This window comes from Andrographis paniculata, unplaced genomic scaffold (genome assembly GCF_009805555.1).
Source record: "Andrographis paniculata isolate CXL003 unplaced genomic scaffold, ASM980555v1 Contig52END, whole genome shotgun sequence".
In the NCBI taxonomy this organism is placed as follows: Eukaryota; Viridiplantae; Streptophyta; class Magnoliopsida; order Lamiales; family Acanthaceae; genus Andrographis; species Andrographis paniculata.
The window spans coordinates 2,137,954-2,151,585 of NW_026137587.1; the positions used below are offsets into that span (position 1 = coordinate 2,137,954).

The window sequence follows — 13,632 nt, forward strand, 5'->3', positions numbered from 1 at the left end:
ACTACTATGTAATCATAATAAATATATATTATTTTAATATAATTTTTGTATTTTATATTTTATATTTAATAATTTGAATATTTTATTTTTTATCTACAAATATTTTTAATAAAAATTTATAAAAATATGCTTCCTGGAATAATTTTTTGGACACAATTCTCCACATATATATATAATACACTATATTTTATCATCTCATAAAAAATTAACAATTAATACAAATATCATTTTTTATTACTTACAATTCTCTGAACCTTAAGTAAAATTATATTGAGACCCAAAATTTTTCAGTCTAATACCCAATCCCACGCTTGATGCAATCAAATTTGTAGCCCATCATATATGGCCATTCTTATTTCGATGATAAATCTCGGCCGTTTGATTAAAGGGTACTCCAATCTGGATCCATCGTTACAACAAAGATTTCTGCTCCTAAAATAAAATATGAGGGCTCATGTTATTGGAATATCTCTCTTCACACATAAGGTCTTGCAACGTTCTTGGGTTGTTCAAGAAGTATGCTACCCGCAGCTAACAAAAAATGTACAAATATTTCTCTGGGAACTTTGCATTGAGGAATCCCACAAAGAACAAGCAGTTAAAGAAGTGGTGGCATAATAATAAACTGACGTAGAAAAGGACATGAGCATATGTAGAAGAATAAAAAGAACCTACAAGATTGAGCAATGCCCTAAAAAGACTCGGCCAACACTTGGCCAAAAGCCATCAACTTCAATCTTCGTTGTATAAATTCATGTGTAAGCCCAAGAGTATTCTAGGTTAAGTAAATGAAAAAAAATAAATTTCTTGTCATATATTTTTATTATTTCCTTTGATTTTATATCATTTGCCTTCGATATCAAAGTACTGAAGCTGATGTCATTCAAAAAGAACTTATGGATGTATATGGAGGATTTGATTAAAAATGACAAATGTTCGGCAATGATATCTGTTCAAAGATAGTTGTGTATTGCTAGAAGGATCTTGTACCAATTCCACTATGTGCTATCTCTAACCAGCTCCGACAGTGTCCTTAAAAATGAGGTTTGTTCCACACAACAAAAGCTACAACCAACACAAAATATGTTGATAAGGTAGCTCAATAATATAGTTCTTTAAAACTTGTGTTATAGTAATCAATATACCCTACAAATGATGAGAAAAGTCAGGCTAACCTTTCTTTGCTCTCTATTCTCGAATAGGACAAGAGAAAATACAGTGATGATGTTGGCCACCAAAAAAAGAACAAGGAGAAAGAGTCATTGACTGCCTTGAGTGCCACTAGCACTGGACAAAATTCACTTGTAATGTGAAGCTAAGGAGGTACGAGATTGATGTGCTGTCCATCAAGAGGCTAGACTTGAAAAAACCCATTTACATTGAGGTAGGTTTACTGCTTGTTAGATATCAAAATTAAAAATCAAGAATAACCAAAGTAAGAGAAAAAAAAAAAAAAAAAAAAAAAAAAAAAAAAGGGGGAAGACACGAGATGGATCAACTTCTACCTTCTCGTGTATTATTCAATATGTCAAATCTAAAACTTCCGATGTCTACAAATCATGGCCGCTATGTAAGACCACTACAAGAAAATATCAATTTTGTAACGATGTTTTTTGGTTCATAAATCCAATTTTTCCGTGACTAATGTTATTAGTGACGGAATTGGGGATAAAACTACGTTAGCTACGTGAACTTTAGGAACGAAATTCCGTTACAAATATACAATTTTTTTTGAAGTGGACCATCCGCAACGGGCGCATCTCCTAAGCCACATCATCTCTGTTACTTATGTGTATATTTATATATAGATATAATATATATATTATACTCCCTCAGTTTATTGAGAGTTAGCACGGGAATTAAGAAATAATAATATTTAATTGAAAGTGGGTATAAAGTAGAATGTAAATGACTAAAATGCTCTTACTTTTTGAAGGATTTTAAATAGTATATTAGAGTAATAATTAGGGGTAGTATGGAAAAGTAGGAATAATTTTGTTATAAAGTGGGGACCACGACCGTACAAGAAATTATCAACTTTATAACGGAGTTTTTTTTGTTCCTAAATTCATTTTTTCCGTTACTAATAATATTAGAGACGGAATTAGATATGGAATTACGTTAGTTACGTGAACTTTAGGAACGAAATTCCGTTACAAATATACTATTTTTTTGTAGTGCGACTACTAAATAAGGAAACAAGACAATTGTTTTGGGACGGACGAAAATGGAAAAACAAGACAAATCTTTTGGGACGGAGGGAGTATATGTTTTGTTTTTGTAATTTATATTGAATTTATTGTTATATTTAAATTTTCTAATATTTTTATAATTTATAATATTTTGTATTCTACAAAATGATACTAATATTGAATATATTTTATCAATTTAAAATTTAAAATATATAAATACAAATATTATACAATTCTGTTGAACAAATCAATATTAATAAATTTAATTTAATTTATTAAATAAAATATAATTATAAATTTTAAAGCAATTAAATAATATAAAATTATATTAAACAATAAATATATTTAGTTTATAATTAATTATACATACATAATTAATGATAAGATATTAAAAATAATTAATACTAAAAAATTAAAACTATAATTATACATACATAAATAATTAATACTAAAAATTAAACTATAATTATACATACATAAACAATTAATACTAAAAATTAAAACTATAATTAATAAATAATATATATATAATATGAAAATAAATTTTATTAAAAAATTAAGATGAATATCTTTGTTGCGAGTATAAAATAGAAGATAGTATCTTCGCTTACGCGGCAGAGAGAAAAAGTGACATGAATAACAAAAAATTTATTCCAATCCAAGTTTTTACTATTAAAAAATCTAAATCCAAAAATAAAAACCCACAAACAAAAGTGTTTCTATGAACTCAATTCTCCTTGTGCTATTAAATTTAGTGTCCATTGTTAAGGTTCACCCTCCCCTTTTTACATACTCTTTCTGTCCCGAAACTAAATATCTATTTGTATTTTGCACGTAGTTTTAGAAATATTAGTATTATATTGCGATATAGTAGAAATAAAATAGAAATGACTAAAATAACCTTATTAGTATGTCTGATATAAAGGTAATAACATTTGTACAATATATTGTAAGTTGTAAAGGTATTTGTAATGTTAAGTAGATATTACAGTTACTTAAAAAAGAAATAGATACTTTGTTATGGGACGGACTAAAATGAAAAAATGGATACTTTGTTATGGGACGGAGGAAGTAGAATTTTCTTAATGTTTTTATATAATATTTTGTCTATATTTCACTTGTTTTTTTTTTTCTTTTGTTTTGGGTTTTGTGTTTTAGTTTACATAACATTTGTTATACAATGCATATAAATGAATAAATGATATTTTGGTTTTATTTTTATTTTTATTTTTATTTATTTTTAATTTTTAATTTTTAATTTTATTTGCATTTGGTCAGTATGTGATTGATTGCGATTTGATTGCAAAATTGCAATAAGATTTCACAACATTTTGAACTGAATGAGAATTAGAAATTAGTTTTCTAATCTATTTAAAAAATCTAGTTAGCAATCATTGTTATTGTTGTGGTTTAGAATGGATTGAAACTTTATTTTCTTGACAAAAATAGTTATTAAACTTTTGGATTCAAACAAGCAAGAACATAAACAATCTAATTGGATAATTAAATATCTACTATTTAAAAAACCACAAAACAACAAATCATATTCCGTTCAAATATGTTCAGCCCACGATTTACCCAAGCACAAACAAGCCACCCTAAAAACAAGAAATCGACTATTTACAAAGTCTCCAAACACAAAAAGCCACAGCCGCTCCCAATTTCTCTTCTACCAAGTTTGAATTTTGTAAAAAGATCGTATATTGTTATACTTTTGATTAGTCTCACTGCTGTAACTTGGGTATTGTATTAGAAAAAATTTGGGTTTCGATATTTTTCTTTAGTAAATTTAACTTTGTTTATGCAAGGATTTTTTATTTATTTTATTTTATTTTTTTAATTTAGGCGCGGATGACACCTAAACACCCAAGTTTTGCGACCAAAAAAATTAGGTGGTGGAATATTATAATTTTTGGATCAATGAAAAATATGGAGACTCAAATTTTTTCCAATCCAATACCCAATCTCACCATTGATACATCCAAATTTGTAGCCTACTATATACTTTGGCCCACTTCTATTTCAAGGATGAATCTCCACCGTTTGATAAAGCATACTCCAATTTGGACCCATCATTACTCCAAAAACCTTATGTATAAAGATACTACACTTGGTCGACACCATTCATTCATTCACTCATGCTTTCTCTCTTTGGCTGCGCTTCTCTCCCTGCAATCTAAATATCCAAAAATCTTCTCTTGGTCAATGAAAAATATGGAGACCCAAACTTTTTCCAATCAAATACCTAATCTCGCACTTGATACATCCAAAATTGTTGCCCACTATATACTTGGCCAACTTCTATTTCAAGGATGAATCTCGACCGTTCGATAAAGCGTACTCCAATTTGGACCCATCCTTACTCCAAAAACCGTATAATGATACTAAACTTGGTTGAAACCATTCATTCACTCACATTCTTTTCTCCCTACGATCTAAAAATCCTCTCACGATAAATCCACCCATTCTTCTTCTCAATTATCCCTCTGCAATATTTTTCTTGCCTTTCCTGATCCGTGGAACTTCGGAGATGTTTTGTTCCAGCACCATCTTGGCTCTCTTCATGTCTTCTTCGATTCTGGTGATTTGATTTGAGCCTTTTATGGTTCGTGTGTGATGTTTCGTTCATTGTTTTAATTTGTAATTAGCCTTAGAATAATTTTTTAGAGGATATGAGGCAAATATATAGTGTGTTTGTTGCGATCTGCACTTAAAAAAAGTTAAAAGTTAGCTAAAATAGAATTTTTAGCAAAAGGTAATAATTCATATCAAAAATATTTTTGCGACGAAATTTCGTCGCCGATACCGTGTTAGTAAAGATCTTTGGCGACAAATATAACTTTCGTAACAAAAAATAAGTTTTTTGCAATAAAATTTATAAAAAGAGTATCTATGAAAAAAATGATTTCCTAGCTAAACTTCTTTTACTATAAAATTAAATTTTAAAGCAAAAGAGTTTTAGCAACAAAATATTTATAATTTTTTTTAGCCAAATAATTTTAGCTATGAAAATAATTTTGCAGCTAAAATGTTTTTGCTATGATAGAATTTTCTAGCAAAAAACTTTCAGCAACCAAATTAATTTTGTAGTACATAATTTATTTTTAACGATGAAATAGATTTTTGTTGTTAAATGACACGTCTTAACTACCAAAATATTTCATAGTTAAAAATATTGTAGTTAATTAGATATTTTTTTTTTTTATAGTATTGGTGTTAGAACTTAATTATGACATTAATGGAGAATAATTTTATATTAATTTGGTGATTATATAATAAAGTTTAATATATATTGATTTAGTGAATATTGAGTAATAAATTATATAATAATATATGATTGAGTGAATATTGGATAATAAATTAGTGATATTTGTGTTTATCCATTATATATATTTATATATATTGTAATAGTTTTGTAGAGTAAAAACTATCGAGAATTAAAACGTTTATTTTTCCTCCTCAATTATTACATATTTTATTTTCTATAAATGGTATCAGAGCCAAAGCCATGAACGGCTCGATCCTTTTATCCCTGCCGGTTCTCGATGGAAAAAATTTTAATTGATGGACCGTCCAAATGAGGGTGCTTTTCGATTTTCATGAATTACTGAGTATTGTTGAAGAAGGTGTTCCTACATTTCCGGATAGTGCAACTGCTGCACAACAAACAACCAATCGAGAGAATAAGAAAAAAGATAAAAATGTTCTATATCTTATTCATCAAGGTGTTACCGATGAAGTGTTCGAGAAAATTGCTAGAGCTACCACATCAAAGCAAGCATGGGATACATTGATGACGATATATAGAGGTGATGTGAAGGTTACGAAAATACGATTGCAAACATTGAGACGACAATATGAGCTTCTGGAGATAGGACCATCGGAGTCGGTGACGGAGTATGTAAGTCGTCTTTTGACTTTAACAAATATAATGAAGACATGTGGAGATGATTTTAGTGAACAAGCCAAGGTTGAGAAATATTGCGAACTTTAACAGAAAAGTTCGAGCATATTGTCGTAGCCATTGAAGAGGCTCACGATTTATCCACAATGATTGTTGATGAAGTTTCGGGCACATTACAAGCCCATGAGCAGTGTATGAATGAAAAAAAAAAATGGAGAAGCCAATTGAGCAAGCCTTCCAAGGTTAGGTGTCGTTTAATACCAAACAAAGCGATGAAGCTACAAGTTGTGGAAATTCACATGGAAGAGGACGTGGCCGTGGTGGTCGCCAAAACATACAATATCGACATAAAAAAAATTGGGGCAGGATGGAATAATTTTGATCATTCCAATCAAAACCATCTAAAAGGTCAAAATTACAGAGATCGTGGTCGAGGGCGTGGTCTGAACAAATTAAGGTTTAACAAGTCACATGTTGAGTGTTATACTTGTCATAAATTCGGTCATTATTCTAATGAATGCAGATACAAAGGAATTAACCAAAAAGCGCATTATGCGCAAGATTATGATGATCAAGATGATCATGACCATGCTCTTTTATGGTTACTTCCACCAATGAAGTGTCAAACTCTCATACATGGTTTCTAGATACCGGGTGCACAAATCACACGTGCGGTAGATGTGAGCTTTTTGTTGAACTTGACGAATCAGTCCGACGATAGCACAATGCCGGTTATGGGGAAAGGATGCATCCTTATTAAGCTAAGGAATGGAGATCACAGTTTCACATCGGAGGTCTTCTATGTGCCTGCTATGAAAATTAATCTCCTAAGTATGGGCCAATTGTTGGAGAAATGATTTGAAATGCATTCTAAAGGGGATGATTTGTCGATTCTTGACATAAAAGGTACACTTATTTTGAAAACCACTTTAACAAAGAATCGTATGTTTCAATGTTGATATTCCTGGCGATGTATATACATGTGTCAATACAATGGTGAAAGATGAGTCTTGGTTATGGCATCTTCGCTTTGGTCATTTTAATTTTCAAAGCTTGAAAATGCTTGCTCTAAGGAATATGGTGAAAGGATTGCCAAAGATCGATCACCCCAATCAAGTGTGTGAAGCATGCATTTCAGGAAAGCAAAGTAGGCGACCATTCAAAGCTGAAAATAATTGGCGTGTGAATCACTTATTGGGTCTTGTTCACTCCGATGTTTTTGGCCCGTTGAGTGTTGAATCTCATGGCAACAACAGGTATTTCTTCACATTTATTGACGATTTTTCTCAAAAGAGTTGTGTTTATTTGCTACCTAAGAAATCTGCAGTGTTCACAAGCTTTATGAAATTTAAGGCTCATGTAGAAAACCAAAGTGGTTTTTCTACAGAAACGTTGCGAACGGATGATGACGGTGAATATATATCTTCCGAGTTCAAGAGTTTCCTAGAGAATCATGAAATCAAGCATCAAATAACTCCACCTTACACTCCTCAGCATAATGGAGTTGCGGTGCGGAAGAATAGAACCATCTTTGATATGTCAAGAAGCATGTTGAAAGCCAAAGGGTTGCCAAATTCCTTTTGGGGAGAAGCGGTCGCTTGTTCGGTGTATTTGTTGAATCGGTCTCCAACAAAATCTATTTGTGACTTGACGCCGGTAGAAGCATGGTGCGAATCAAACCTAAAGTTCAACATTTGGGAGTATTTGGTTCCGTGGTCTACGTGCACATTCCGGCGGCCACTCGAACAAAGCTTGATGATCGTGGGGAAAAGGCCATCTTTGTGGGTTATGCACATGGATGATACAAAGTTTTTAACCCAACAACAAATAAAGTCATCATCAGTAGAGATGTCATTTTTGTGGAGGATGAAACATGGAGTTGGAGTTTGCCTCAAGTCACTCAAAGACGGCATGTTGAATTATTTGAAGGTGCTTCTCAAAGTGGAATTTATAGTATGGTTGAAGAAACTAGACAAGCCAATACTTCCAATGAAAGACCGACACAAGCCAATGCTTTCGATGAAAGGCCAAGGCGCCAACGACAACTTCCAGTCACACTACGTGACTATAAAGTAACTTCTGATGATGTCATTTCTAATGATGGAGAAATTATGCATATTGCTATGTATGCAGATTGCGAACCTGCCTCAGTTGACGATACAATGAAAAATACTAAATGAGTGAAAGCTATCGAGGAGGAATTGAGTTCCATCGAAAGAAATCATACTTGAGAGCTTGTGGATGCTCCATATGATTGCAAACCCAGATGTCAAGTGGGTTTTTAAAACGAAATTGAAGGCAAATGGAGAAGTAGAAAGATATATGGCGAGGCTTGTGGCGAAAGACTATGAACTAAGGCCCGGATTTAATTTTCAAGAAGTATTTGCGCCTGTAGCTCGAATGGAGACGATAAGGTTGTTGATAGCCTTAGTTGCGCAAAATTGTTTGAATTTACATCAAATGGATGTAAAATTCGCATTTTTGCACGGCCCACTTCAAGAGGAGATTTATGGGAAGCAGTCTCCCGGATTTCAATCACATGGAGGTGAGCACAAGGTGTATAAATTGAAAAAGCCCTTGTATGGACTCAAACAAGCCCCGCGAGCATGGAATATACATATTGATTTATTCTTCTACAAAATTGGATTTCAAAGATGTTCAAGTGAACATGCTTTTTATGTCAAAGTCACTTCTACTGGCGATAAGTTGGTGTTGTGTATATATGTTGATGATCTTATTTTTGCAGGGAGCAATCCTCGCATGATTGGGGATTGTAAATTATCCATGAAGCGCGAGTTTGATTTGACCGACAAGGGCTTGATGTCATACTTTCTTGGAATCGAAATTACTCAAAGAAATGGTGGGTTCTTTGTTGCACAACAAAAGTATCTTTCTGAAATATTAGAAAGGTTTAACATACAAGATTGCAATGTTGCACGAACTCCAGTGGAGGTTGGCACGAGGTTGATGAAAAGTGAAGATGAGCCTGTTGTTGATCCGAGATATTTCAAATAAATTGTTGGAAGCTTACGAAATCTCACATGTTCAAGGCCGGATATTACTTATGGTGTTGGGCTAATTAGTAGGTTCATAGAATCTCCACGTCAATCGCATCTTCAAGCTGCTAAAAGGATTTTAAGGTATTTAAAAGGCACTCATAATTATGGCATTTTATATTCATTGTCTAGCAACTCTTTTGTTGGATTTTCCGATAGCGATTGGGGAGGAGATCTTGAGGATCGAAAGAGTACTACCAGAAATTGTTTTTTTTTTTTTTTTATGGTTCTACCATTATTTCCTAGTCTTCGAAAAAGCAGTCTATTGTGGCATTATCAACTTGTGAAGCTGAGTATGTTGTTGCGTCCACGAGTGCTTGTCAAGCTATTTGGTTGAGAAATGTGTTGGATCAAATTGGCATTCCGATTGAAAGTCCCATACAGTTGCAAGTCGATAATGTTTCGGCAATTAATTTGGCCAAGAATCCTATAGCGCATGGGAGAAGCAAACACATAGACATTCGTTACCATTTCTTGAGAGAAGCCGTGAATGAAGGGAAGATTGAATTGAGGTTTTGTAAGTTTGAAGATCAAGTTGCCGACATTTTTACAAAGCCATTGAAGCATGAATCATTTGTGAAGTTGAGGAAAATGCTTGGGATGACTTCAACGGAATATCATAATTAAGGGACGGTATTCGAACTTAATTATGATATTAATGGAGAATAATCTTATATTAATTTGGTGATTATATAATAAAGTTTGAGGAAAAAATCATTTTTGGTCCCAATATAACCAAAATTCATCAATTTTGGTCCAAATATAAAAATCTTATCAATTTTGGTCCCCATATAACCAAAACTTATCATTTTTGTCTCAATATAACCAAAATTCATTATTTTTGGTCCAAATATAAATTTTTTTATCAATTTTAGTCCCAATATAACCAAAACTCATCATTTTTTGTCATAATATAATCAAACCTTATCTTTTTTGGTCCCACAGTCAACAAACCGACGAAAAATGTTGACGTGAAAAGAAATCAAACCTTATATATATATTTGAAGAAATTGCACAATCTTGCAAGTCCACGTCAGCATTTTCCGTCGGTTTGTTGACGGTGGAACCAAAAAAGTTAAGGTTTGATTATATTCGGACAAAAAATGATGAGTTTTGGTTATATTGGGACTAAAATTGATAAAAAAAATTTATATTGCGACAAAAAAATGATGAGTTTTGGTTATAATGGGACCAAAATTGATAAAATTTTTATAGGGTAAACTGTTTTTTTAGTCCCATAACTGGACCCCTTTATCATTTTAATCCCGTAAGTGGAGCCTGTCGCAAACTAGTCCCACAAGTGAAAATTTTTCGTTGTTTTAGTCCTTCGGCGCCGGAGACGCCCGCGTGGCTCGCCGGAGGTGACGTGTCCGCCAGGTGTCCCGCCAGGTCAGCGACACCTGGCGGACACGTGGATTATTTTTTTTTTTAATTTTTTTTAATTGGACCAAATAAAAAAAATAAAAAAGATACAAATAAAATTAAAAATAAGTTTTAAAAAAAATTAAAAAAATGAAAAAAATAAAAAAATCCACGTGTCCGCCAGGTGTCGCTGACCTGGCGGACACGTCACCTCCGGCGAGCCACGCAGGCATCTCTGGCGCCGGAGGACTAAAACAACGAAAATTTTTCACTTATATGGGACTAGTTTGCGACAGGCTCCACTTACGGGACTAAAATGATAAGGGGGTCCAGTTACGAGACTAAAAAAACAATTTACCTAATTTTTATATTATGACCAAAATTGATGAATTTTGGTTATATTGGGACCAAAAATGATTTTTTCCCCTAAAGTTCGATATATATTGATTTAGTGAATATTGAATAATAAATTATATGATAATATATGATTGAGTGAATATTGGATAATAAATTAGCGATATTTGTGTTTATCCATTATATATATTTATATATATCTTAATAGTTTTGTAGAGTAAAAAATATCAAGAAATAAAAAGTTTATTTTTCCTCCTCTATTATTACATATTTTATTTTCTATCAGTTGGTTGTATATTTGTGGGTAAACGTCTGTAGTTTTCAATTTGGGTTGTTATAGGTGTCTGATCCTATTCAATCATCTTGTTAGTTCAGTGTTGATTTTAAAACAACGATTCCCATATTTTTGTACGTTTTGTTTGAATCGATTAAATCAGTGTTGAATGCAAATTTTCATTGAAATAGATCAAAATTTTATCTTCAAAACTTTCTTTCTATAACATCGAACATTTGAATTAAATATTTTAGCTATCCATCAACATTATGTCCTAGAACAATGTGGATTCACATCACATTGTGTCCTGGGCTACTATCTTTTAATTAAATATCAGTTGCCGTAAAAATTAAGTCTGGATTTTAACATAAGTTGGTGACTTTTTACTGAAAAGTCGTGGAAAAATATACGGAACTATTTTTGTGAAATTTCGCAAGTGATTTTTTTCTAAATTGGTGATATTTCTGTGACAACAAAATTCCATGAATTTTTTAAAATAGTGATATTTCTGTGACAATAAGTTAAAAAATAATGTCATTACACTTTATATAAAATTTCGAAGTTCACAATACATTTTTTATTTTTAGTTTTGTGCTTGTTTTTTTGCAGAACATTTGTTATATAACACATATTGATGAATAAATGTTTTTTAGTTAGTACTTTTTTTTTTTTCTTTTGCATTGGATCAACAATTTAAAGTAGCTTAAATTTTGTGCTTTTGTATCCATATGTGATTCTTGGTTATTTCATTGCCACATTACAATAAGATTTGGCAACCCCTTAAAGTTATTGAGAAAAATATAGGAATGTAGCAATCATTCTTATTATTTTATTTTAGAAAGGATCGAAACTTTGTTTTCTTACAATTATTAAACAATTGGATTCATAAAAAACACAAGGAAGAACATAAACAATCTAAGCAGAAAATTAAAGATCTACTATATATAAAACAACAAAACAATAAAACAAGTTTAGTTCAAATAGGCTTAGCCCTAAATTTACCCAAACATGAACAGACCACCCTACAAACAAGAAATCGACCATATACAAAGCCTCCAAACAGAGAAGGCCACAACCGCTCCCAATTTCTCTACTACCAAGTTTCAATTTTGTAGAGGGATTGTTTGTTGTGATACTTTTGATTACTCTAATTGTTGTAACTTGTGTAGTTAAGTATGGACTAATCATATATCGTTTTCTTTTGTGAAATTCTTATTATTATTTTTGTTTTTTTGCAGGTAACAAATTTGTTTATTTGGCGATGACGCACCCTAGTTTTGTGAGCTAAAAAACCAGGTGGATGATTTGTTGAATTCTTGGATCAATGTAAAGTATTGAGACCCAAATTTTCCAATCCAATACCTAATCCCACACTTAGATGCAACAAAATTTGTAGCCCGCCATCTACTTTGGCCCACTCCTATTTCCAGGATGAATATCGGTCGCTTGATCAACCGTACTCCAATTTGGACCCATCATTACTCCAGAAACCCTAAGTATAAAGATACTACACTTTGTCGATGGAATTCATTTACTCACCTTTGCTTTCTCACTTTGGCTGCGCACTTCTTCCTACGATCTAAATCCACCCATTCTTCTTCTCAATTATCCCACTGCAATCTGTGTCTCGCCATTCCTAATCCGTGGAACTTCGGAGATGTTTTGTTTCAACATCATGTTGGCTCTCTTCATGCCTGCTTCGATTCGGGTGATTTGATTTTAGCCTTTTATGGATTCGTGTGTGATGTTTTCGATTTCGGTTGTTTTGGGTATCTGACACTATATCATCTTCTTGATAGCTTAGTGTGTGTTTTGGTTGGAATCATGGACAATTAGTTTAGCGATCCAATTAGGGTTGAGTAGACACAAAAAGTTGTCGAGTATCTGAAAGACACACAGAAGCAAAATATTCTTTACAACAACCTCAAGATTGTATAGATGAAATTGTTTGCGGTGAAATGGAATTTGTGGAGCTTCTTCTATTGTGGACGACAGAACTTGAACAATTGGAACTAGTACCTCATTCTATGGATGAGGGTGAATTGGATAGGGCAAAAAGAGAGTTTGAGTTGTTCTATTGGGAGTCATCTACCAAAGCTAAATTTTTCATAGATAAACATAGAGTTCAAAATTTTGACTTTGGCCATGAATCATTGCTTTGTTGTGGATTTTGTATTAAGCTGCATTCCCGAATCTCTTCATCTTTCTTTTGTTTTATTAATTATTATTTTTTTTTATGAGTTCTGCTAATGGAGTTATAATTCTATTTTATTTCGTATCCATTCAATTTTAAGTCATGCATCGGATAGAGATACTAGTGTAAAGTGGAATAATTCTATATTAGTAACTTTAGTGGGAGTCTATGAACTTATAAAAGCAAATTAAAACATAAGAGCAAGAATACAAAAAATGAAATCATTCCAACACAAGTGAGGAATGCAATTATGGTTCAATTAAAGATTTTCTTTTGTGTTCTTGTATGCATTTATA

The 13,632-nt window shown here is 32.2% G+C and overlaps 1 long non-coding RNA gene across 1 annotated transcript; it reads left to right on the forward strand.

Annotated features, from left to right (window-relative positions):
* The first annotated feature begins 4,365 nt into the window (after nt 1–4,365).
* On the forward strand, nt 4,366–13,377 carry LOC127254991 (uncharacterized). Its single transcript, XR_007839535.1, has 2 exons — nt 4,366–4,797; nt 12,381–13,377. It is a non-coding gene; the product is annotated as an uncharacterized LOC127254991 (long non-coding RNA).
* The last annotated feature ends 255 nt before the right edge of the window (nt 13,378–13,632 follow it).